At 35.0% G+C, this 25,712-nt stretch overlaps 2 long non-coding RNA genes across 3 annotated transcripts in view; one reads left to right on the top strand and one right to left on the bottom strand.

Moving 5' to 3' along the window:
- Nucleotides 1-432: 432 nt before the first annotated feature.
- On the bottom strand, nt 433-3,603 carry LOC122196532 (uncharacterized). The gene is made up of 2 exons (XR_006188458.1): nt 3,511-3,603; nt 433-1,008 (listed from the first exon to the last, which is right to left on the bottom strand). It is a non-coding gene; the product is annotated as an uncharacterized LOC122196532 (long non-coding RNA).
- Nucleotides 3,604-5,681: 2,078 nt separating this feature from the next.
- The window catches only part of LOC111916365 (uncharacterized), a 30,345-nt gene continuing 10,314 nt past the window's right edge, over nt 5,682-25,712 (top strand). Inside the window, exons 1-3 of one of the 2 annotated variants that reach the window (XR_002858477.3) lie at nt 5,682-6,130; nt 6,883-7,033; nt 22,613-23,263. This is a non-coding gene — a long non-coding RNA (uncharacterized LOC111916365). Of the gene's footprint in view, nt 6,131-6,882; nt 7,034-22,612; nt 23,264-25,712 lie in introns of those variants that run through there. The other variant, XR_006188457.2, reaches the window with a different exon arrangement.

Here is a 25,712-nt window from a genome sequence, read left to right as displayed (position 1 = left end):
AGCCCAACAACCAACCCATTGAATTGAGCAGTGAATTTCTTACAGTCACATGTTCAAAGTGTCATAACAAACATGTAAAGTGCCGGGAGGTATTGGTCAAGTTGGTACAAAGTGAAAGGCACATGGAACAAGGGAGGGTGCTGGAAATTCTACTAAGTAATTAATTGGATGTTTGGGTAATTAGGTATTTTAAAACTTAAATTATGGTTTGGTTGTTTAAAAATTGTAATGTCTATATGGGTTAAGAACTTCCATCATTAAGTATTTTGAAACTAAGTTGTATGTTTAGAACTTGGTTTGTAATGGTTTTATCCATAATTTACTTATGAATTACATTTTCAAACCATCTAAAAGATGCATTTATAATAATGTACATTTGAAATACATCTCCAAACCATCCAAAAGATGCATTTATAACAATGTATATACGAATTGCACATCAAAACCATTGATTTATAACAAACTACATTCCATTACAGTTCCATTGACTTAATGTGTTACATAAACCTGCATACAACAAAATGAAACCAAAACTCCCCATTCCATTACAATCCAAAAACCTTTGCACTACTTAGATACTTACAAAATGAAACCAAACCCGTCCATCTCATTACCATCCAAACCCTGCAATCACCTTACTACTTAAAATAAAACCAAAAAAGAACACCCATGACCAAAGCAACATCATTTGGGAGTGTCACAGTACTGCACGTGTAGTCACACCCCTCTCTTCTAGTCGATTCATTGATCTTATAAAACATGGAATCACCACCAATGCCTTACGACACATCGGAAGGTCAACCCATCCAAGGAACCCACGTCGCGAACAACTCCAAAATTGCCTTCCACGGTTATGATCTATCCACGAAGTCAACTTCATTGCTTCACTTCCACATCGATAAATCACCATCTTTGTCACTTGCAGGATAACTTCTCGAATGGATTTTCAATAGAGTGGGAGTAGATGACAGTAGAAGGGTTTTCCAAATGAAGTCAGACATGCATTTGCTTTTAAAGAACGAAGAGGTTACAAGTGAAAAAGATGAATTTTCCCTTCCATTATTTTAATAAAATAAGACTTAACAGTAGAAATCTAACGAAGTGAGGCATAAGGACTAAACATCAAAAGTTTTGAAAGCATAGGGACAATGTGTGAGTTTTTTTTGAACATTTGGACTAAATGTCAGATTTCTGAAAAGCACAAGGACCATTTATGATGTTTTTTATTTTATATATCATATACTCTAGGGAAAATAGCAAAAAGTCACTATATTACCACAAAATTTTGATTTTGACATAGAGTTATTTTTTTTCTCAATTATGTCATTATATTTATAATTATTGCAATATCAATCAAATGGCTGGTTCTCCTTGTTCTCTCGGTAACCACTTTTCTTGAATTTCAATAAAGTCGCTAAGTTTACAAAAATGTCGATTTTGAAACCGAGTTTAAAATTGCAAGTCACTATATCACCACAAAATTTTGATTTTGACATCGAATTTCTTTTTCTTAATTATGTCACCGCATTGACAATTTTGTTGAAATGTCAAAAATTTATCAATTTAGGAGATGTTATCGTGAATTAGAAGCTTAATTTGTACAAAAAATAAATGAATGTCGCCTCAATGGTTCAAACTCACTTACAAGTTAGTGAAAAGGGCATAGTCACCCTTTTAGGATATGTTATTGTAGTTTAGAAGCTCGATTTTTACAAAAAAAAAAATGAAGACCCCTACAAGGTCGATTTAGTGGTTCAAGCTCACTAAGCATCTCCTGGATCGACCTTGTAGGGGTCTTCATTCACTTGTTGTACAAATCAAACTTTTAAGCCACAATAGTATCTCTTGAAAAGGTGAGTAAACATTTTTCAGTGGCTTTTAAGTGAGTTTCAACCACTAGATTGACTTTCCGATGCCATTAGTGAAGAAATAGTCTGACAAAAATTAAATATTAAACATTATAATCAAAAGTGTCACCTAAAAGAGTGAGTACACCCTTTTCACAAACTTTTAAGTGAGTTTGAACAACTGGATCAACCTAAAAAGATATGTGAAATTGGGTTCGATGCAAATGCCAGAAGCCATTTGTTATAATGTTTAACGTTTAATTCTTTTCGTTGACTTTAAGTGACATTCTTTTTAGGTTGATCCAGTGTTTCAAGCTCATTTAAAAGTGAGTGCAAGGGCGTACTTAGCCTTTTAGGTGACACTTTAATTATAATGTTTAATGTTTAATTCTCGTCAGATTATTTCTTCACAAATGTTTTCTAAAGGTCAATTAACTGGTTCAAAATCACTTAAAAGTCAGTAAAAATTGTGTACATACCCTTTCAGGAGATGCTATTGTGGTTTATAAACTCGATTTATACAACAAGTAAATGAAGACCCTTACAAGGTCGATCTAGGAGATGCTTAGTGAGTTTGAACCACTAAATCGACTTTGCAAGGATCTTTATTTATTTATTTATTTGTACAAATCGAGCTTTTAAACCACAATAATATCTCCTAAAAGGTTGATTATGCCCTTTTTTCGCTGACTTGTAAATGAGTTTGAACCATTGTACCAGTCTTCATTTATTTGTTGTACAAATCGCGCTTCTAAATCACAATAACATTTCCTAAATCGGTAAATTGGTTGACAATGCATCAAAATTGTAAATGTAATGACATAATTGAGAAAAAAAACTCGGTGTCAAAATCGAAATTTTGTGGTAATATAGTGACTTTCTTGCAATTTGAAACTCGACGTTAAAATCAAAATTTTGGTAAATTTAATAACTTTATTGCAATTCAAGAAAAGTGGTTACCGAGAGAATGGGGAGAAGCGATTATTTGGTTGATATTCCAACAAAATTATAAATATAATGACATAATTGAGAAAAAAATAACTTGATGTCAAAATCAAAATTTTATGATAATATGATGACCTTTTTGCTATTTTCCCTATATTTTATAAGTATTATATAATATTGAGTTGGTTCGGTTTTATGGGTCAGTTTGTAAAGTAGAAACCAAAACCATAAATTTTTCGGTTTTAAAAAAAAATCCAAACCCATAAGTGACGATTTGGTTTTGTGTTCGATTTTGTCGGTTATTTGGGTTTTGTTCACCCCCAGATAGAATTAATGTTCCTAACCTATATTTTAATTATATAAAAGATTGCATAAAAAATCGTCTATTACCTATTCAACCATGGGTCTCTGGGGCGGAGACATTGGGCCTTTAAGCCTTCCGTCCGGGTCGGTTAAGGACTTAAGGTGTTAAGCTTATAGGGCTTGGGCTCTCGGTTTTATGCTTTTGTTGGAAATGTAAAAACATAACCGAACAATTACAAATAAAGATTTAAAAAAGTAAATAAAATACGTTTCAAGGACTCCGAAACTAAAAAAAAAAAAAATCAAATTGTTGGGCTTTATTGTAAAATCAAAGAACCATGAACCCTAATTTTTATGGGTAAATAAATAATATCATCTTGAAATTTTGCTAAATAAGAAAGTTTTGATAAATTACCGAAATTTGCAGAAGTATTTTAATTTGTACTCCTTGCGTAAATGATTGCACATTCATCGATGGCATTGAATTTGAAGTGTCATTATATAATATATATAGATTGATTATGAATAATGAATTCCCACCACTTTCGTGGGATATATTTTGTTTGAAAATGAATTCGTAGATTCTCAACCACATGATTCATTTCAGCACACTCACTATCCACACAGTTGCTTTCACGCATTGCTATTGCTATTGTTAGCACCACATGAAAACCAGAGATATCTTTTAATAATTATGTTTCCATTAATATTTAATAAGTGGATATATTCATTGGTGTGTTTTATATTCATGTGGAAAATAGTCCGACAAGTGGTCTATTCGGTGAGTCTTTCACAAGTACCTTACATCAAAACGTAGAAAAGAGTTGGAAATTGAAATACTTTTCTTAAAGGGTGCTTTTCATTATACGGGTGTTTTTTTTTTTCAAATAAAAATTACAACGTTTTATTCAACATAGTTAATCTCTAGATAGACTCCCTACTAGAGATAATCTAGTGAACAGGGACATTTACTTGACTTCTATTTTATGCCCTACGTGTTCCTGATTGAAGATTCTAGCTGCTAGCCATATATTTCTTGTTTGTGAAGTCGCCAAAGAAATTTGGAACAAAGTGGTTTAATGACTTAGATCTTCCTTTTTCTTTGTTTTTGAATGTCTCTGAGATTATACTTTGGGTTGATAGCGTTACATTGAGGCCATTGAAACAAAGAGCGATTGAAGTAATTATTATCGCCATAATTTGGGCTATTTAGTCTTACAATAATGGTGTTCGTATAACATAAGGAAAAGTCATATTTTGAAACTATTGTTATTTAATCTTTTAATTGGTTTTCGAATACATGTAGTAAAAGTAGTATCTTTTGGATCCAATGGTTATAAAACCCTTCTTTATAACTCTCTGAAATTGGTTTTTTCCTCAGGCTTTTTACTAGTTTGCTTTATATAATGTCGCTGTAAAAAAAGTAATCTTAAGTGCATGAATTAAGTAAATCGTTGTAGGGTGGATTTTATATAAATATCCAAAACCTTAATCATAAATAACAATTGGACCTTAAAATTCATACATGATTCGAGGTCCATAGGTTTGTGGATATTATAGTACATAACTTTAACATCACACATTAAAGTATGAACACCCGAAGGTCCCTCCTTCCAATCTATCATCAATATTCAGGAACATGGATGTGATCAAAAATTCTGGAATTGTTGTTTTCGTTGTTGTATTTTGACATTTAAACTTTACATCTTTTCAATATAATATTATTTATTTACTTAAATGTTCAAGTAAACATTATCGGATGTATTTGGTGAAATTAATTATTAGTTTTAGTTTTTATTTGTGTAAAAGTATTTGAAAACAATAGTTAATGGTTTTGAAGGATGTAAAATTACATAAAAACAAAAGGTTAAAAGATATAATGATATATAGAAGACTTTCGGCTTCCGTGTGTTTGTTATTTTCGGTGTTTGTTAGCTCAACAAATATGATAGCGTGTAACTCTTTGGTGGATTTTGCAGTTTATGAGTTATGGTTCTTTCGCGTATTTAGTGGAGTGGATGGATGCTACACAAGTGGTTAGGATGGAAAAAGCGATTGTGGAGTTGGGGTATTTGACGGTGATTTGGGTTCTTTGAACTACATGAATGCCGTTTTATTTAGTCCTAATAAGTATCGGAAACAATTTTTTTTATAGTATTATTGAACATGCCTCTTGTATATGTTAAGCAAGCTGTATATGTTAAGCAAGCTGTATGGTTGATACTGATTTCTCCTCACAATATCTTTCTTTGTCTTTGATAAATTATATTTCAATTGTTATACAAATATATATAATTTTTATAAATTTTAAAGTTAATGGCGTAATTTCATAAGGTAAATGTTCTTAATTTATTGGTTACTATTGGTTACTGGTGGTGAGACCCGTGTATGTTTATTCTCAATAAATATATATATATATATATATATATATATATATATATATATATATATATATATATATATATATAGTGGCGGAGCTATTAAGGGGCCAGGAGGCCATGGCCCCCCAGCTTTTTAGCCTAATTGATACTGTGAACATATATACATATCCCATTTTGCTATATAAAAAAAAAAAAAAAAATCTTTACAGAAAAAGAGGAGGAAAATCAGGGTGCATAAAATGTTTAGAGGAAAAACGCATGAACAACTATTTATACTAGAAAATTAAAGCCAAATATATAACAAATCATACTTAAAATCTGATCTTATGACAATATAAATAGTTTGAAACCCTACTTTAACAAAAACCCGCAAATCTTGAAAACTATCAAACTATAAGAGCTTTTATAAAACCCTTAAGTGTTCAAAAATAAATCTAAAAAGGTCATCTATAAAACCCTAACCATCGGAGGCTAACTCCATCTCTTCGTCGTCGGTCACAAATCACATCTGATGACATGATGACAGGTCACGAGTCCGCCGGTAGCCGCCGCTCTTTGCGCCTTCGTGCATCTCGATGTCTCGCCGGTTGTCGTCTGGATGTCTACCTGTCTCAAAGGTTTCAGGCTCTCACACTCTCACACTTTCTCTCAAAGGTTTGAGGCTCTCACTCTCTCACTTTCTCTCGCCCTTGCTCTTCCACCATTTTTTACTGTCATTCTTATGTAAAAGAAGTTTTATTTAATCTAAGATAATGTGATACAGCAAGAAAGTAGCTAGGTACTTTGAATTTATTACCTCTGCTTTTTCTTAATACTGCAGAAAAGTAAAAACAAAGCTGGAAACGTGCTAGATATAATCTATTTTCTTATTTTCTTTAGTTTTTTTAGTGGGCATATTTATAATAACTTTTATGAGTAATTATTTTATTAGTTTTTTAAGATTAGTTTTCTAGTTAATTTAACTTGTTTCTATATCTTTATTAAGATTAAGATTTATTTATAATATATGAATATATATTTTTATTTAACTAGCTATTAAAATACGTAGACAAGAAATTAAATTACCGTTTTGAAACAAATTCAACATGATTATATAGTTCGGCTTTGAAAATTTGATATCGGCCCCCCTAATTTTAGTGTCCATGTTCCGCCCCTATATATATATATATATATATATATATATATATATATATATATATATATATATATATATATATATATATATATATATATATATACACGACCTTAGGACCAAGAAGAAACTCAAAAAATGAAAGGAACCACGAAGACTATTTTTGATCTTAAGATTTAAAAAAAAAATGGTCAAGATTTTTTTTTTATTGTCAAAATCTTGCGAGATAATATGAGATTTTCGTAATTAATTGCGAGATTTTGATAATTTTCAGGAAATGTTAATTGTTTGAAGGGTACAAGTGACAAAAACAAAAAAAAAAATAAAAGAAAAAAGAAAATGAAAATTCGGCCATGTGGCCACTCCAGGAGCTGACACGTGCCCCCACCCCCCCTACATAACAAGTGTCCAACCCTTATTGGCTGGTAGGTTTTTTTTTCCACTCGTTTAGATTTTCGGCCATAATTTTTTTTCTTTGAAAAAAAAATCTAAAAAAACAAAAGTTCTTAAAATTTAATTCTTTATAAAATGAGCATAATCATGACAATTTGAAAAAAAATATTTATTTTTAATATTTATTAAAAAAAACCCATAAACAATTCTCCAAAAATTATAAAAATTTAAGGAATACTTCTACTCACTATTCTAATGATTTTGTAAAAAGAATTTTTAAAAAATAAGGTGTTTTAGATACTAAACTTGATTTTAAAAGATTAAAAGTTTTTTAAAAAAATGTTAAACATAATATGATCCAAATAGAGATGATACAAAATATTTATGATTCAATATCTTTACGATCCTTAACTTGTTATTATCTTGATTCAAATATTTAATGATCCTTAATTTTATATTTTTTAATTCAAAATTAAATTATTCAAAAATTATAATGATCCAAATGTTGTATTGAACAAAAAATTTATTTAATTCAATTTATTATGATCCAAATTAAAATGATCCAAAAATATATGATGCATAATATCGTTATCATTCAAAATACTATGATTCAAAATTTATAATCCAAAAATAATATGATTAAAAAAGTATAAATGGAAAAATATTATAATCCTTCATATTCTTCTTATTTAAAATTTTATAATTGTTAAACATTAAAAAATCAAACCAATATTTAATTTAAAAAATCAAAATTAAAAATAAAACAAAAACAAAAAAACTCTATTATCTTCAAGTATGTATAAAAATATTAAAACCGATCATATATCTATTTAAGAAAAAAAAATTAATTTTTTATGTAACGAATCAAAAATTAAGGGTAAAAATTTCATTTTTTCAATACAGTCAAAACACTTATATCTTTAAATCCAAACATTCCAAAAACATGATTAATTAAAACATTCATCAGAGTTGTTCCCAAAATCATATATTGCGAAAATACGGGTGTGTGCGCCGCGATCAAGCCGGCCCTTCCTTTCCAAACCGATGATACCAGAAACCATAAACAAAACTATAAGCACGAAGCTTAGTGAGTTCCTCGGAACATACCCTACACAATCCACATAACCACATAATCCATATCAGCTATAACACCTACATAAACCATATCAATCACATAAGTCATGCGTATAAACATAGAAGGATGTCGTGGGCTCCCCCCAGGGTCTTACTCCAGGATGTCATGGGCTCCCCCACATGGTCTTAAACCTAAGTGTCATGGGCTCCCCATGGTCTTTAGCTTGAAATCCATGGGCTCCCCACATGGTCTGACATCCGAGTGTCATGGGCTCCCCCCATGGTCTTTACCTAGAATGCCATGGACTCCCCCACATGGTCTTATAACCAAGTGTCATGGGCAATTGAATAAAACATCTAGATAGATGTCATACCTTTTGAAGGACTTGTAGTTCTTGACCATTGAAAGCTTGAGCACCTCAAGTGTGATGCCTCAAATGGTTCACAAACACCAATATGCAAGAGGATGATTTAAGAGAATAATATATTTATCTCAAAGAGAAGAGGCAACCGATTTTGGTTTATGGAGGGTTCTATTTATAGTGTTGGACATGCTAGGGTTACACTTGGTGAACCCTAATAGCTCATGACTTTCCACATTCTCATGTTCCATGGGTTTAACCTCCATGGATTAGTTTAGCCCATAATCATGGATCATTAGCCCACACTACAAGAATGATTGATTTACATAATCACTCCTCATATATTTAATTAGTCTCTTTTGATCACAAAATTAATAAATTAATTCTTGATCAATACTAATTAAATAAATTTGTATTAATATATTATACTTGTAATATATTAATAAACCATAAATAACCTTATTCTCAAAATTCATCCTATCAAATTGCACTGGTGAAGGCAACCCAAAAGGACCATGCTACAATCGGGTCAAGTACATACCAATTATAGTTAGGGCTTAGACACCAAATCCAATAGTCTCCCACTTGGATAAGTTTAATAACTATTACTGCTTATGCACTTCAGGATCTGACTTAGCAATCATAAGCTTTCAAAAGTCGTTATCGAACTCTGACCTAGTCAGTGACACGTCGTTCAGATAAGTGATCATATACTCCTCTTTTCTCAAGATATCTATGCAGACAAACACATGGAACATAGTCATACTTATTGTCCTACAATTTTTTCCCGGTTTCTGATTCGTATGAAATAGAAGATAACTGAACATATCAATTTAGTTCTGACCGGGCCCGATACATAAGTCAAAACAGAATCATCGAGGGGCCCAAGATATCACTTTTAATCCTCTTAGGATAAAAGGAACGGATAAACTTCGAGATTATATGCTTGTACTGACTACTCATGAAATCATGCACAACGATACGTTTTATAACATCAAGTTACTAATGCGTTTTTCATGCCATTAATGCCCCACCAACTTGTAGTCAACAACTCATATATCTTGGTTTGAAGATTATATGATATTATCATCTCACAATTACTCATGATAAATTCCATGAAGTAATTCAGGTGAGCGCGGGTTGAATCCAATACTCAAATCTTATTTCAGGAGCACTCATGAATGGTGTAGCAAGCCTGTTGCTATGCCTAACTCCTTAGACAATCTTACAAGCCAACTCATGACAGTCTTATTTCATACTTACTTCCAACGTATGATCGACTGTGGATAGTTTGAATAATAATAATAATCATAATTTTATTATTCTAGAAGTTAAAACATGCAAAGTGAAACAATAGTAAATAATTGACACAAGACAGTAACTTTACTTATAAATAAAACTCTTTTATTCATCATCAAATGCCAATTACAATTTAGCTATTACAAGTTTCGATTTATCTAATTACTAAAACTAATATCGTCCTTTAGCCCAATGCTCCTCGCATGTTGCAAGTTCTTAACCCTAGTCAGTCCTTTTGTAAGAGGATCTGATAGGTTGTCCTCTAACGATATCCCCTTTACTACGAGGTACCTTTCTTCTACCTGATGTCTTATGAAGTGGTATTTGATGGGTTTTATGCATAAGAACAATCCTATGTGCTCATACAAACCCTAATGCTTGGATCTAGGTTTCTCTATTGTACATGCTTTGAATCCAAGACTTGAAACCCTAGATCTAATATATGTAATTCGAAATTAACATCATAAGAACATATCTAAGTGTTTACCTCTTTTAAATTGGTTGAAATCCTTGGAATCTTCTTGATCTTGAGCTTAGAGTCACAATTGAAACTCCTCTAATGGTTCACAAACCCCACAAGCAAGAAGGAAATATGAGAGAGGGTAAGAGATGCTAAAATCGGCCCTAGGGTTCTCTTGGAATCAAGTGTAGCCGAATTTCATAGCCTAAGGGTCATATTTATACTGTAGGCTGCTAGGGGTTCAGTCTAAACCCTAATGGACAACTTAGCCACCAAGCACCCCAAGGAACCTTCTGGAATAAGGCCTTGGACGAAAATATGATGGATCCCCATCATAATTTTGTTCCCCCTTTAGTCCATTAGGTTTCCCAGCCCAACACTCAACTATCATACATTTGACAGTTTATGCCCCTTTATTTAATTAATCTCTTTTAGTCACCAAATTAATTCCTAATTAATTTATGACCAATACTAATTATATAAATATGATTTCTCCTTTAATATATTATTCTTATAATATATTAATAAACCATAATATTCTCTCTGTCTCTCTCTCTCTCTCCTTAAATTACCTTGTCAAGTTGCTTTGGTGAAGGCAATCCAAAAGGACCATGCACAACCGGGTCAAGTACATACCATATATAGTTACGGGCTTAGACACTAATCCAACAGTATCCCACTTGGATAAGTCTATTAACTATATCTCACATATGACTTCAGAATCCGATTAGAAATCGTAGCTTTTATACGTCGCTGTCAACTCTAATCAGCAACTTGTCCTTCAGATAAGGGATCATATAATCCTCTGTTATAGATATCGTGCTGATAATGCTTATTGTCCAGCATTTGTTCCTTGATCTCTGATTTTTTTGACATAGAATTTAGTTGAACACATCAACTTCATTCTGACCGGGCCCGGCACATAAGTTAAACCAAATCATCAAGTGGCCAAGATATCACCTTTATTCTCATAGAATAAAAGGAACAAATCAACTTCAACTCATATGCATCTATTATTTACCAATTAAATCATGCACAACAATGTGTTTTATAACATCAAGTTATTGATGCGTTTACACATCATCAATGCATAACCAACCAACAAACAACAATCATATCTCTAAGTTTTAAGACTATACGATATTATCGCTTTGCGATCACCACGAAGTGATACCAGCAAACGCGGGTTTATTCCAATGCTCAAATCATATTCATAAGTACTCATGAACTTTGCAGCAAACCTTTGCTATGCCCAAAACCTTTTAGACAGACTACAAACAATTCATGAAAGTCTTCATTCACATCTACTTCCAAAATATGAACGACTATGGACCGTTCGAATAATCCTATCATTCAGGAAGTCAAAACATGCAAAATTTAAACAATAGATAAATAACCAACACAAGATAGTATCTTTACTCATAAATAACACAACTTTATTTATTCATTAAATGTTAAGTACAAAATATCTATTACAAGTTTCTTATCTAATCCAAACTTATATCATCCTTCAGCCCAATGCTCCTAGCGTGCTGCAAGTGTTTGACCCTACTCAGTCCCTTCGTAAGGGGATCTGCTAGGTTTTCTTCTGACGATACCCTCTTCACAACGAGGAGTCCCTCTTCTACCTGATGTCTGATAAAATGGTATTTTCTGTCGATATGTCGAGATCTACCATGATCTCTTGGTTCCTTGGTTAAGACAACCGCTCCTTCATTATCACAGAAAATTTCCATTGGCTCCTTTATGGATGGCATAACTCCAAGGTCTCCAATGAAGTTCTTCAACCGTATAGCCTCCTTTGACGCTTCGCTTGCCGCAATGTACTCTGATTCGCATGTTGAATCAGTTATGGTCTCCTGCTTGGAGCTTTTCCAAGTCACTGCTCCTCCATTTAGGGTAAAGACCCAGCCCGACTACGATCGGTAATTATCCCGATCTATCTGAAAACTAGCGTCACTATACCCTCGTACCCTTAAGTCATCATTCCCACCGAGGACTAGAAACCATTCTTTGGTCCTTCGTAGGTACTTAAGAATATTCTTAACTGCAATCCAATGAGCTCTACTAGGGTTCCCTTGATATTTGCTGACCATGCTCAAAGCGAAGGCCACATCAAGGCGAGTACAAGTCATAGCGTACATGATAGAGCCTACTGCGGAAGCGTAAGGTACTCGGCTCATATCAGCTATCTCTGCCACTGTACTCGGGCTCTGAGTCTTACTCAGATTGGTATTGCTTTGGATGGGCAACTCCCCTTTCTTGGAATTTTCCATACTAAAACACTTTAGTACCTTATCCAAGTATATATCCTGACTGGGTCCTATCAGTCTCGTTTCCCTGTTTCTCACTATCCTTATTCCCAGAATATAAGCGGCCTCTCCGAGGTCCTTCATAGCGAAACTATTCCCAAGTCAGTACTTGACCTCTTGCAAGGTTGGAACGTCGTTTCCTATGAGCAGTATGTCATCGGCATACAATACGAGGAAGCTCACTATACTCCCACTGGCTTTAACATATACACAAGATTCATCTCCGCTTCGCAGAAAGCCAAACTCTTTAACTTTCTCGTCAAAACAAAGATTCCATCCCGAGACGGTTGTTTCAATCCATAAATGGATTTCTCAAGCTTGCACACTCTATTTGGATTCTTCGCATTGACAAAACCCTCTGGTTGATTCATGTAATCATCCTTAGACAACTTTCCATTAAGGAAAGCGGTTTTCACGTCCATCTGCCATATTTCATAATCATGAAACGCGGCTATTGCGAGCATTACTCTAATAGACTTTATCTTCGCAACTGGTGAGAAGGTCTCATTATAGTCAACTCCGGGAGTTTGGGTAAAGCCCTTCGCAACCAATCGTGCTTTATAAGTATGCACTTTCCCATCCATGTTCGTCTTCTTCTTGAAGATCCACTTGCACCCGACTGTCTTACGATCCGATACATTATCAACCAAATTCCAAACTTGGTTGTCGTACATGGACTGAATCTCGTTGTCCATCGCCTCTTTCCATTTAGCAGACTCTGGGCTGCCATGGCTTCCTTGTAGCTGCTAGGTTCGTCCAAATTCATTAGTGTTTCATCACTAATAAATCTATCCCATTCACTAGTAATATGAAAACCATAAAATTGGGGTTGAACACTAACCCTACTAGAACGTCTAAGAGGTAAGGACTCGTCAACGGGGTCAACAGGAGTTTCCTCCTCGGGTTGAGTGCCAGTGTTAGAGGTTCCTTCATCGCTTTGCTCTTGAATCTCTTCAAGATCAATTTGGCTTATCAACTCCCTTTCTCAGAAAACTCCTCTTCTAGCAACGAAGACAACATTGTCACTCGGTCTATAGAAAAGATAGCCAAAAGAATTCTCTAAATAGCCGATGAAATAACACTTCTCACTATGAGGTTCGAGCTTATCGTGAGTCTCTCGTCTTACGAAAGCCTCGCAACCCCAAACCTTAATATGTGCCAACAAGGGAGCTTTCCCTGTCCACATCTCGTGAAGAGTCTTGGTAACCTTCTTGGTGGGAACTAAGATAAGGATATGGGCGGCAGTCTCTAAGGCATACCCCCAGAAAGCTATTGGTAGTGAAGTCCGACTCATCATAGAACGAGCCATGTCTAACAAGTTCCGATTACATCTCTCAGCCACACCATTCAATTGTGGTGTTCTCGGAGGCGTCAATTGCGATACAGTTCCGCATTCTTTTAGATAGTCGTGAAACTCAAGACTTAGGTACTCTCATCCTCGGTCTGACCGAAGCATCTTGATTTTCCTGCCCAGCTGATTCTCCACTTCACTCTTAAGCTCTTTGAACTTCTCAAAGGTTTCCGACTTTTGCTTGATTAAGTAGATATATCCATATCTGCTATAATCATTTGTAAAAATCACGTAGAAGCGGCAAGCATCCCTTGTGGTTGATCTAAAGGGCCCACACACATCGGTGTGTATGAGATCTAATAGACCCTCACCCTTTTCACAAGTGCCAGTAAAGGGTGACTTGGTCATCTTCCCAAGTAAACAAGATTCACACATGTCATCGTCCCCAAGGTCGAATGACTCCAACACTCCATCCTTTTAGAGTTGGGCTATGCATTTCTTGTTGACATGGACAAGGCAACAATGCCACAAGCATGCTTTGTCTAGGCTAGTAGACAAATCAATATTCAAAACATCATTTCCTAAATTATCAACAACCATCACAAATTCATAAATCCCATTACAAGGTAATGTATTGAAATAAAAGACACCATTCAAATAAACATTAATAGAACCATTACTATTATCAAAAGAATATCTGAAACCTTATCTAAACAATCCATGAAATGAAATAATGTTTCTTGCCATATCTGGCGAATAACAGCAATTATCTAAATCTAATCCTAACCCATTACTCAGCACTAAAGAATAAACTCCGACTATGGTCACAGGCGACGATCTTTTGTTTCCCATAATCAAGTTTATCTTCCCATGTTCCATTTCCCTACTTCTTCTTAGACCCTGCAAATCAGAGCAAATGTGGTAACCACACCCTGTATCAAGAACCCATGAAGTAGCAAATGATGAGTTGTTAGATTTAATAGAATACATACCTGCAAAGGTGGGCTTAATCTTCTCATCCTTTATATCTTGCAGATACTTAGGGCAACTTCGTTTCCAGTGGCCCTTCTGGTGGCATTAATAGCACTCTGTTTCTTTGGGATCGGAAGAGGGTTTGACCGAACCAGCTTTGGTTCCACTAGAAGAGGAACCATCTTGGGGCTTACCCTTATGATGGCTCTTACATGAAGCCTTCCTCTTCTTGCCCTTCCCTTGGCCAATTGCCAACACGGGAGCAGCCATAGCAGGGGATTGTGCAACGGATTTGTCTTTGAGGTTGCTCTCGGCAGTCCTCAACAGTCCTTGGAGCTTGCTCAAGGAGACCTCTTTCTTATTCATGTGGTAGGTCATTCTGAATTGGTTGTAGCATGAAGGCAAGGAGTGGAGGATTATGTCGATAGCCAAATCCTCATCAAACTTAACATTAAGTTTGAGAAGACGATCATCATACCTCTGCATTTTCTGCAAATGAGAGGTTAGGGATTCTCCACTCCCCATCTTAGCGGTGATCATGTTAGTAATGATCTCATAGCGCTCTTGCCTCGCGCTTTGGTGGTACCTGTCCAACAAATCCTGATGCATTTCATACGGATACATGTCCTCATGGGACTTTTGGAGTTCAAGGTTCATGGTGGCCAGCATGATGCAATGAACTTTCGTAGCATCACGCTCGTGGGCCTCAAAGGCGGCCAACTCTTCAGGAGTATCAACTTCTGGGATGATTTTCTCAAGCTTTTCATCGAGGACATATTCTTTGTCCTCGTAGCGTGTTATCATGCGAATGTACCTCATCCACTCGTTGAAGTTTGACCCATCAAATGTCACCTTTAGACATAGTTTCATCAACAAGAATGATCCAGAAGTGTTGTTGTTGTTGTTTGCATACATCTGAAAAAAGAAAGGAACAAAGTTTGATTATAAATGAGTCCCTAATTAAACACCCAAATGAGAAATTAGGGCTAGGACCCAACAACATTATTTACAACTTAGAAAGGGATGTCGTACTCTAAAAGTAAATAATTTCAAGGTAAGTGAATGACGATTCACTAATTCTCACCATGAAAAACGAAAAAGAGATTTAATTTTTAAATGTATTTGAAAACTCCTAGATCTTTGATATTCATTGAAATTTTCAATGACATGTTTAAATCTCGATATGCACTTCAAATTTGTGACTGGAATACCGAGGATCGCAAACAAGTTGTGAATAACCATGGGAATCAACATGGTGCACTCAATGTCTCTATTACCTAATCAATGTGTCGGTAAACCACACACACTCCATTGATCTATGACAAACATCGAGTCAACCTTTGCTACCAATGTCATCCCCAAATGAGTGTGTCGGTTAACCACACACGCTCCACCAACGTTTGACAAGGGTACAAAGTGTAATTCCATGGATTAGCATCATTTTCACATTTTACCCTAAAGTTACTAAGATTGGGAATTTGTAAAACATTGTAGTTACTTTGTATCTTTCATGATACTTTTAATGAGGAGAGGATTTCCCTATCCTACCCGTTCAGCTAACGACCCTCCACCAGTCAAGCAAGTGGTGGGTATGAGTGTACACCCATTAAGCGCCAGTTTATAGGCAGCAACCTTATACCCACCTTATACATCGACTTCGTGAATGAGGCCTACTAACGGTAAGACTAGCACTTTAAGTTATACATATATATATATATATATATATATATATATATATATATATATATATATATATATATATATATATATATATTAAGCTTGTAATAATACAATAGTATAGGGTTGAATTTTAAACTTGTAAAATTCTAAGGGTTTAAAATTTAAATTATTCAAAATTAAACTTTTAATCATAAAATTTAAATTTCAAAACTTGAGGACAAGTATTTGAACATTTCAAAACACAAGGGATCAAATAACAAATAATACAAAATAAACAATTAATTTTATAACTATCTATATTTGACCTAATCCAATTTTAGTCACAAGATAATTACCAAATAAATCAAATAATCCATATTTATCATATAAACAACTATTATTCAAAAGATTTGAAATTATCAATTGTTTTGGCAGGGATAATCATTCAAATACAATAAAATTCAGATTTTATCTTCAAAAAAACGATTTAGGCATTAATCCCATGACAAAACAGCAATAAAATCCCGAAATATCCTCTGCCTGATGCACAGACTCGCCGAGTCCAGATACTGACTCGCCGAGTTGAGTCGGGCAGAGGCAAGAAAAAAACGATTTTCAGTAATTAAAAAGTTAAAGCATCACATACAACTAAAACCAATCAAGGCTCTGATACCACTGATGGGTTTTATGCATAAGAACAATACTATGTGCTCATGCAAACCCTAATGCTTGGATCTAGGTTTTTCTATTGTACATGCTTTGAATCCAAGACTTGCAACCCTAGATCTAATATATGTAATTCGAAATTAACATCATAAGAACAGATCTAAGTGTTTACCTCTTTCAAATTGGTTGAAATCCTTGGAATCTTCTTGATCTTGAGCTTAGAGTCACAATTGTAACTCCTCTAATGGTTCACAAACCCCACAAGCAAGAAGACAATATGAAAGAGGGTGAGAGATGATAAAATTGGCCCTAGGGTTCTCTTGGAATCAAGTGTAGCCGAATTTCATTGCCTAAGGGTCATATTTATACTGTAGGCTGCTAGGGTTTCAGTCTAAACCCTAATGGACAACTTAGCCACCAAGCAGCCCAAGGAACCTTCTGTAATAAGGCCTTGGACGAAAATATGATGGATCCCCATCATAATTTCGTTCCCCCTTTATTCCATTAGGTTTCCCAGCCCAAAACTCAACTATCATACATTTGACAATTTATGCCCCTTTATTTAATTAATCTCTTTTAGTCACCAAATTAATTCATAATTGATTTATGACCAATACTAATTAAATAAATATGATTTCTCCTTTAATATATTATTCTTATAATATATTAATAAACCAATATTCTCTCTCTCCTTAAATTACCTTGTTAAGTTGCTTTGATGAAGGCAATTCAAAAGGACCATGCACAACCGGGTCAAGTACATACCAAATATAGTTACGGGCTTAGACACTAATCCAACAGTATTTTCTGTCGATATGCATGGATTTACCATGATCTCTCGGTTCCTTGGTTAAGGCAACCACACCTTCATTATCGCAGAAAATCTCCATAGGCTCCTTTATGGATGGAATAACTCCAAGGTCTCCGATGAAGTTTTTCAACCATATCGCTTCCCTCGATGATTTGCTTGCTGCTATGTACTCTGATTTGCATGTTGAATCAGCTACAACTTCCTGATTGGAACTTTTCCATTTCACTGCTCCTCCATTCAGGGTAAACACCCAGCCCGACTGAGAGCGAAAATTATCTTTGTCGGTTTGGAAGCTGGTGTCGCTATACCCTGTCACTCTCAAGTTATCACTCCCACTGAGGTAAGGATCCAATCCTTAGTCCTTCATAGGTACTTAAGAATGTTCTTAACTGCAGTCCAATAAGTTTTACCAGGATTCCCTTGATATCTGCTGACCATGCTCAAAGTAAAGGCCACATAAGGGCGAGTACAAGTCATAGCATACATGATCGAACCAACTGCGGAAGCATATGATATATGACTCATCTCTACTATTTTAGCCTCTTTACTCGGACTCCGAGTCTTACTCAGTTTGTCATTGCCTTGGATAGGTAAGTCACTGATATGTGTATTTTTATATATATTTATGTATAACATATCTTAATATTTTAGCCTTTATTATTATTAATTAGAACTAAAATATACTTAATATGCTTTGAAATATTTAATTACAATTAAAATGGGAGATGGAATGCAAAAGAAAGAGAATGGAGCTGAAAAGATGCAAAAAGGATATTGCTGGCAGATTGACCCCTCTTCAGTGTTTCGGGTATATCTGATGACTCACAAATCCAATTGACGAGATTCAAAATGTTCTTACAACTAGACGAAATTTACTACGACTTATGTGAGAGGGACTTTTGGCTAATTCGACACTTATCTTATCCAAAATCGGCCTTGAAGATGAAACATAAAAGTTGGACGAAAATTCCCTCCAAGTTACTTATTCCCCAAGCACCACTTTCCTTATCTTTATTTGCTTAATCCCTAAGCCACATTAGTTTCCTTATTCCAATTCAACTCTAATATTCCATATAATTCCATCTCCATCAACTATAAATACCCCATATCATTCCACCATTTTCATAATCTATGATATTCCACTTCGACTTGTGCAACAAGAAAACTTCATAGTTGCCGTTTTGAGGGTCTAGGAGGCGGCTGGAAGGCCGTTAAGCTAACGGGAGCAGAGATCGGAAGGATCGGAGAGCGGACACATGTCGGTAATCATATGGGTTGCTAATGTGACCATGTTTAGCATTTCATTGTGGTACTTTTCTGTATTTAGTTTCTGATTTGGGTGTAAAAACCTTTTACTTTGTTTTTATGATTCAATGAAGCTTTGATTATTAGACTAATTGCTATATTAAATAGTTTTTTTTGTGTTTAATTTATCTTGTCAAGCTTGTTAAAAGATCCTTACGTATTAATGATAATTATTTGCTGTTAATTGTTAAGTGAATCGAGTTGCATGAACATCTGCTTGATTGCTTGTCTCTTATGATTTTTGATGACCATCAAGATTATAAGTCTAGGAATAACGAATGTGAAACTAGGATTAACTTGGGAATAAGTAAGTTATTGTGTGAGCCTTGTTTGATGACCATCAACAAGAGGTTAAACTGAATTAGTAATTTGATTAACTATATTTACAAGTCTTGCTTGATACGAACTGAACACTAGGAAGCATGTTAGTTTAATCAACTGATCACTGTTTAAATTGACTCGACTTGTTTGCTAAAGGATTAGTTATAGTGAATGCGAATCTAATCATTTTAGGAATCGGTGAACATGAATAAATGAATTTGTGTATGCAATTGTCTATGTTTTTAAGGTGTAATTTATTTAAACCAAAGTACTTGAAGAGATTTGCTTTCCTGTTAGTTTATCGAGAGTTGTTAATTGTTAGTTTGAGATTTATTAAACTATTTCTTTATTATTTTCGTGTGACCTGTAACCTATAATCAAATATATTAAATTAATTCACCACCGTTCCCTGTGATCGACACCCGACTTACCTAAGCTATACTGTAATCTGACTATGTACACTGCCTATAAGTGCATAGTTAGTCTAAGTTTGTTAGGTTATAAATATTAAAATTAATGGGTACTTTTGTGCACATCAAGTTTTTGGCGCCGTTGTCGGGGAACAGTTCAAATAGTTAATTTTATTTGCTAATTGTTATCATTTTTATACTATTGATTATTTTTTTATATATTTTAATTTTAATTTTTATTTTTTTAATTTTTTTATGTATTTTCCAAATCTCGATGCTTTTGATGCTTTTCTTGAGGAAGTAGTGCAGGAAATTGAGCAAGAAGATGAGGAATATGACTCGGATGAAGATTTGAAGAAATTTGATAGATGGTTAGATAACATCTTGTCTAACGATCAAGAACAATTTGAGTCACAAGAGCTAAAGTTACAAGATGAAGAATTTAATCCAGAAAGAGATTTGGAGGAGCTGGAAAGGTTGCTGGCAGAAGGGTCAGATGAAGAACAAGAACAAGCTGAATTGCAGGAACCAAGCTGTGGTTTGACCATTACCACGACATGGTCCCCTGTTCTTCCGGTTTGTGTTTCGAAGCATGGGGTGACGATTCCAACTTTGGAGAAAGTTCTAAATCACGATCCATTTATGATTAGTATCCAACCGGTTCCAACCCTTGTCAAGATTCTTGGGTTATATGAATTGAAGTTCGTTTGGCCAATTTTTGAAGCAAAGAGCCAAATTTTACAAATTGGTCCAAAGAAAATATTTAATGCAATGGATGGATGGGCATTGATTTTATTAGAAGTTTATTAAGTTGGGAGTCCAGCTAAAGACTCGCACAAAAAGAAGCGCTTGCGGGAGGCAACCCGTCATTAGAGTTTGCTTTTCTTTTTCTTTCTAAACTTCTAGTATTTAGGGATAATTTAGGATTTTTATTTTGATGTTTTTTTATTACTTGGTATTTGTTTTTGATCTTTTCAGTTTGAGTGTAAGGATGCATGCGAGAGTCTAGAGTCAAGGATAACCTAGGGAAAGAATCGAGTCTAGGCGAGAGAGAAAACGAAGTTTTGAGTCTAGTTACGAGTCCGGTGATGAAAGAGGTTATTAAGAGCTCATTTACTAAAGAAAAAAATGGGGAAAGTATCAATTTAATATTCCCCACACACATCAGAATCGGACCTGGAGCAGAAACATTTTCTTTATACAACGATGGACTCGGCGAGTGCACTTACCTACTCGACGAGTCCCAATATAAAAACTCGACTTCTGCCAGTATTACGCAACAACTCGGCGAGCCACCCTACAGACTCGACGAGTTGATCCTTATTTTGTCTCTCAAGCTGATGATTTGATACGACAATTGGCTACACCTTTGAAGAACAATTTTCGAGCGTTTCCGAGAGTTTTTTTTCGTCTACATTTGGAGCTATACCACACGATACTTGACACCCAAGGCATGGATGAGCTGTTCCCATATCTAAAGTTAATTGAAGATGGAGGTAAATTGAAGATGATCAGCCTCGCCACTGCTATCCCAGGGGAGTTTGTTCCAATTCCCTCTTTACTTTAGTATTTTTCTTTATCATGCATAGCATGCAATGGGGACATTGCATGAATTAAGTGTGGGGTAGGGGTTGGTCATATTAGCTGAATTAGAATCTTAGGGGGTTGGTCATATTAGTTGAATTAGAATCCTATTTTAGGTATAATTTTAAAATTTTGCATACCAAAAATGTTGCTTAGGACTTAATTTAGAAAATTTTGGTAAAAGTAATTAGGATTCCATGCTAGTATTATATTTGATGATTGCATGAAAACTCAAATGTTTAGTTGAGCCTATATACGTTCTAGTGCATTTGTGGCTTCCTTATTCTAGTGAAATCATGGGACAAAAACACGACCTCGCTTAGTTTGAAGGATGCAATATGTTTAGCATCGTGTGCCAGAAATGTATCCAGGAAAATTATTATCGTTAACCAATAAAGGTTGAAGTTGAGCGCCCCTGCTTAAGCATGTAGGATTTTGAGTGAAAAAAGTGAGTTACATGTTAAAAAAAAGAGAGAGAGAGAATTACAAGAAAAGTTGTAAGAATTTTGGAGCAATCAAATTGAAGATCAAAAGATCAAATTCTGAAGATTCAAAAAGTTGAAGATACCAAAAATCAAACAACAAGGTGGTGAATTCAAAGAAATCAAAGATCAAATTATCAAGGAAATGAAGAATTCAAAAAAAAAAGCTCCAATGTGGTATCATAAATTGTAATTGTCTAGATTATGTATGCTTGGGTTGCTCAACCAAAAATACCTTGAGGTTAAGAGGTTTTCTGAGGATGGATTCGGAGGGATGCATAAAATGAGCATTGTTCGGAAAAAGTGGGCGAATGTTTATGAGGATTGTGAGTATTTAGAGTATGGGGGTTCCTTAGGAAAAATTTTAGACACAAATGCATGCGTTGCGGTCTTGGCATAATGGATGGGTTCAATTGGGATTGTTTTATGTGATATTAGTGTGCTAAAATTCAGTTTTTGGGGGCAAGCAAAAGTCAAGTGTGGGGTATTTTGATATGAGCATATTTAGTCATATAATTCATGCATTATCTTAATACTTTATGTTGTTTTTGTCTCATTTAATGAACCAAAGGTGCTTAATTAGCTTAAATATTTCTTTTTCAGTAACAAAGACATGCTCAGGTGGAAAATGAAGCGGAATTGGCGATTGGATGCTTGGATCTTGGATTTTGAAGAAAGAAGGACGTTGCTAGACAGCTTGACCCCTCATCAGTTTTTTGGCCATATCTCATGAACCGTAACTCCAATTGACAAGATTCAAAATGCTCTGAAAAGTAGACACAGTTTCGGATGACTTTCGTGTTTTAAGGAAATGTTGATTCGAAACGTACTCGGCGAGTAGGGTCGATTACTCGGCGAGTTGTATCGAACTTTCATGATTCTGGACGCGCTGACTTGCCGTACACGGGTTTTAAGTGACGGACTCGCCGAGTAGCCTCTGTTTTGTGAAAATCTATATAAAGGGACTTTCAGATCGATATCATAGCATGGAGAGAAACCCTAGGAGGCTGAGAAACGATTGGAAGTGCTGCTAGGTCGTGAGGGACTGAAGAATCAACCCTACATTCAATTGTGAAGAGAATCAAGACAATTTTGGTTTATTCATAGTAACTTTTTGATTTGAATCATGTTTACATACTTTGATTTCGTTTTTGAGTTTATGTTTACTGCAATCATGAGCTAAAAACTTATTCTTCTGTTAGGGTAGACAATTTTGTGAACATGGATTGATTATTTGAGTAGGATTAATTTTAATTGGTAATTATGTTTAGTTAAGCTTGTTAAAGAACCTTATGTGTTGACAATAACTATTCTTCTGTTAATAAATCAGTAATTAAGTTGTATGAACATCTCTTAGTTATTAATTTCATATGATTTATTGTGACCACATAGTTGTATGTCTAGGAATAACGAACGTGAAACTAGAATTAACTAGAAGATAGATAAGTTAATGTGTAAGCTTGTTGGATGAACATCGACAAGAGGTTAATTGAATGGCCAATTTAGTTAACCACTACAAGTCTTACTTAACCCGAATCAATAATCTAGGAAACTCGTTAATTTAGACAACTGGCCATTGCTTGAGTTAATTTGTTTTCTAAGAATTAGGAATAGTGAACGTGAACCTAATTATCTTAATCGGTAGCCAATGAAGAATTAATCCGATACATTAAAATCATCCATGGGAACAAATGAGTCGTACCTAAACAGAAGTCCTCTTTACTATTGAATTTAGTTGGTAATTAATTGTTTTAGTTGCTAGTTATTCTAATTAAGTTTCTAGTCTTGTAAAACTAGAGAAAACCCCCTTTTTGTTATTTGTTTTATTTAGATAATATTAGCATTTATTTTAATTGTTTACCGTTCCCTGTGTTCGATACCCTACTTGCTTGAACTATATTACTAATCGATAGGTACACTGCCTTTCGTGTGTTTATTTTGTGTCTAAGTTAGTAGAATTAAAACTTGTTGGTTTTACACACATCAGTCACCATTCTTGGAGTTCTCCATGCTGAAACGTTTCAACATCTTGTCCAAGTAGGTACTTTGACTAAGTCCTATTAGCCTTTTACTCCTGTCTCTCAATATCCTTATCCCTAGGATATAAGCAGCTTCTCCGAGGTCCTTCATAGCGAAACACTTCCCAAGCCAGGACTTAACCTTCTGCAAGGTTGGGATGTCATTTCCTATGAGCAGTATGTCATCTACATATAATACCAGAAAGCTCACTATACTCCCTCTAGCTTTGACATGTACACAGGACTCATCCTCGCTTCTTAAAAATCCAAACTCTTTGACTTTCTCATGAAAACAAAGATTCCATATGTGAGATGCTTGTTTTAATCTATAAATGGATTTTTCAAGCTTACACACTCTATTAGGGTACTTTGCATTGACAAAACCCTCTGGCTGACTCATGTAAACATCCTTAGCCAACTTTCCATTAAGGAGAGCGGTTTTGACATCCATTTGCCTTATTTCATAATCATGAAATGCAGCTATGGCCAACATAACCCTTATAGATTTAATCTTCACTACTGGTTAGAAGGTCTCATCATAATCAACTCCCGGAGTTTGAGTAAAGCCCTTCGCAACCAGTCGCACCTTATATGTGTGTACATTCCCATCCATGTCAGTCTTCTTCTTGAAGATCCATTTGCATCCGACTGTCTTTCGACCTGATAAAATGTCAACCAAGTTCCAAACTTGATTGTTATACACGTATTGAATCTCACTATCCATAGCCTCTTTCCATTTTGCAGACGTGGGGTATGCCATGGCTTCATTGTAGTTGTTAGGATCATCTACATTTACTAGTGTGCTATCAGTGATAAATGTATCACATTCAATTGTAATATGGAAACCATAAAACTTAGGTGTATTTCTAACTCTACTTGAACGCCTCAGAGGTAAGGACTCGTCAATGAATCAACTGGAGTTTCCTCCTTAGGTTGATTGCTAGTGTTTGAGGTTCCTTCACTGCTTGACTCTTAAAGCTGTTCAAGGTCAACTGTTTCCTTAGCCTATGTTTTCTCTCTCACGAAAGACTCCACTCCTTGCAACGAAGACAACATTGTCACTCGGTGTGTAGAAGAGATATCCAAAGGATTTCTGTAGGTAGCCGATGAAAATACATCGCTCACTCTGAGGTTCGAGCTTGTTGTGAGTTTCTTTTCTCACAAAAGCCTTGCAACCTAAAAACTTTGATGCGATCTAATGTGGGAACTTTTGCCAGTTCCACATCTCGTGAGGTGTTTTGGAAACCTTTTTGGTAAGGACTAGATTAAGGGTATGGGCGGCAGTCTCTAAGGCATACCCCCAGAATGAGATAGGTAACGAAGCTCGACTCATCATGGAACGAACCATATCTAGCAAGGTTCTATTGCGCCTCTCAGCCACAACATTAAGTTATGATGTCCTAGGTGGACTCAATTGTGAAACAATTCCACATTCCTTAAGATAGTCAAGGAACTCAATGCTAAGATACTCTCCTCCACGATCGGATCGCAACATCTTTATCTTCCTGCCCAATTGATTCTCCACTTCTTGCTTAAACTCTTTGAACTTTTCAAAGGTTTCCGACTTATGCTTGATTAAGTAAATATACTCATATTTACTATAATCATCAGTAAAAGTCACATAGAAGCGGTTAGCATCCCTTGTGGCTGTTCTGAATGGTCCACACACATCAATGTGTATGAGA

The sequence above is a fragment of the Lactuca sativa genome, chromosome 2 (assembly GCF_002870075.4).
Source record: "Lactuca sativa cultivar Salinas chromosome 2, Lsat_Salinas_v11, whole genome shotgun sequence".
In the NCBI taxonomy this organism is placed as follows: Eukaryota; Viridiplantae; Streptophyta; class Magnoliopsida; order Asterales; family Asteraceae; genus Lactuca; species Lactuca sativa.
Note: the sequence above shows the minus strand (reverse complement) of the source record. Positions and strands in the feature narration are given on the sequence as shown.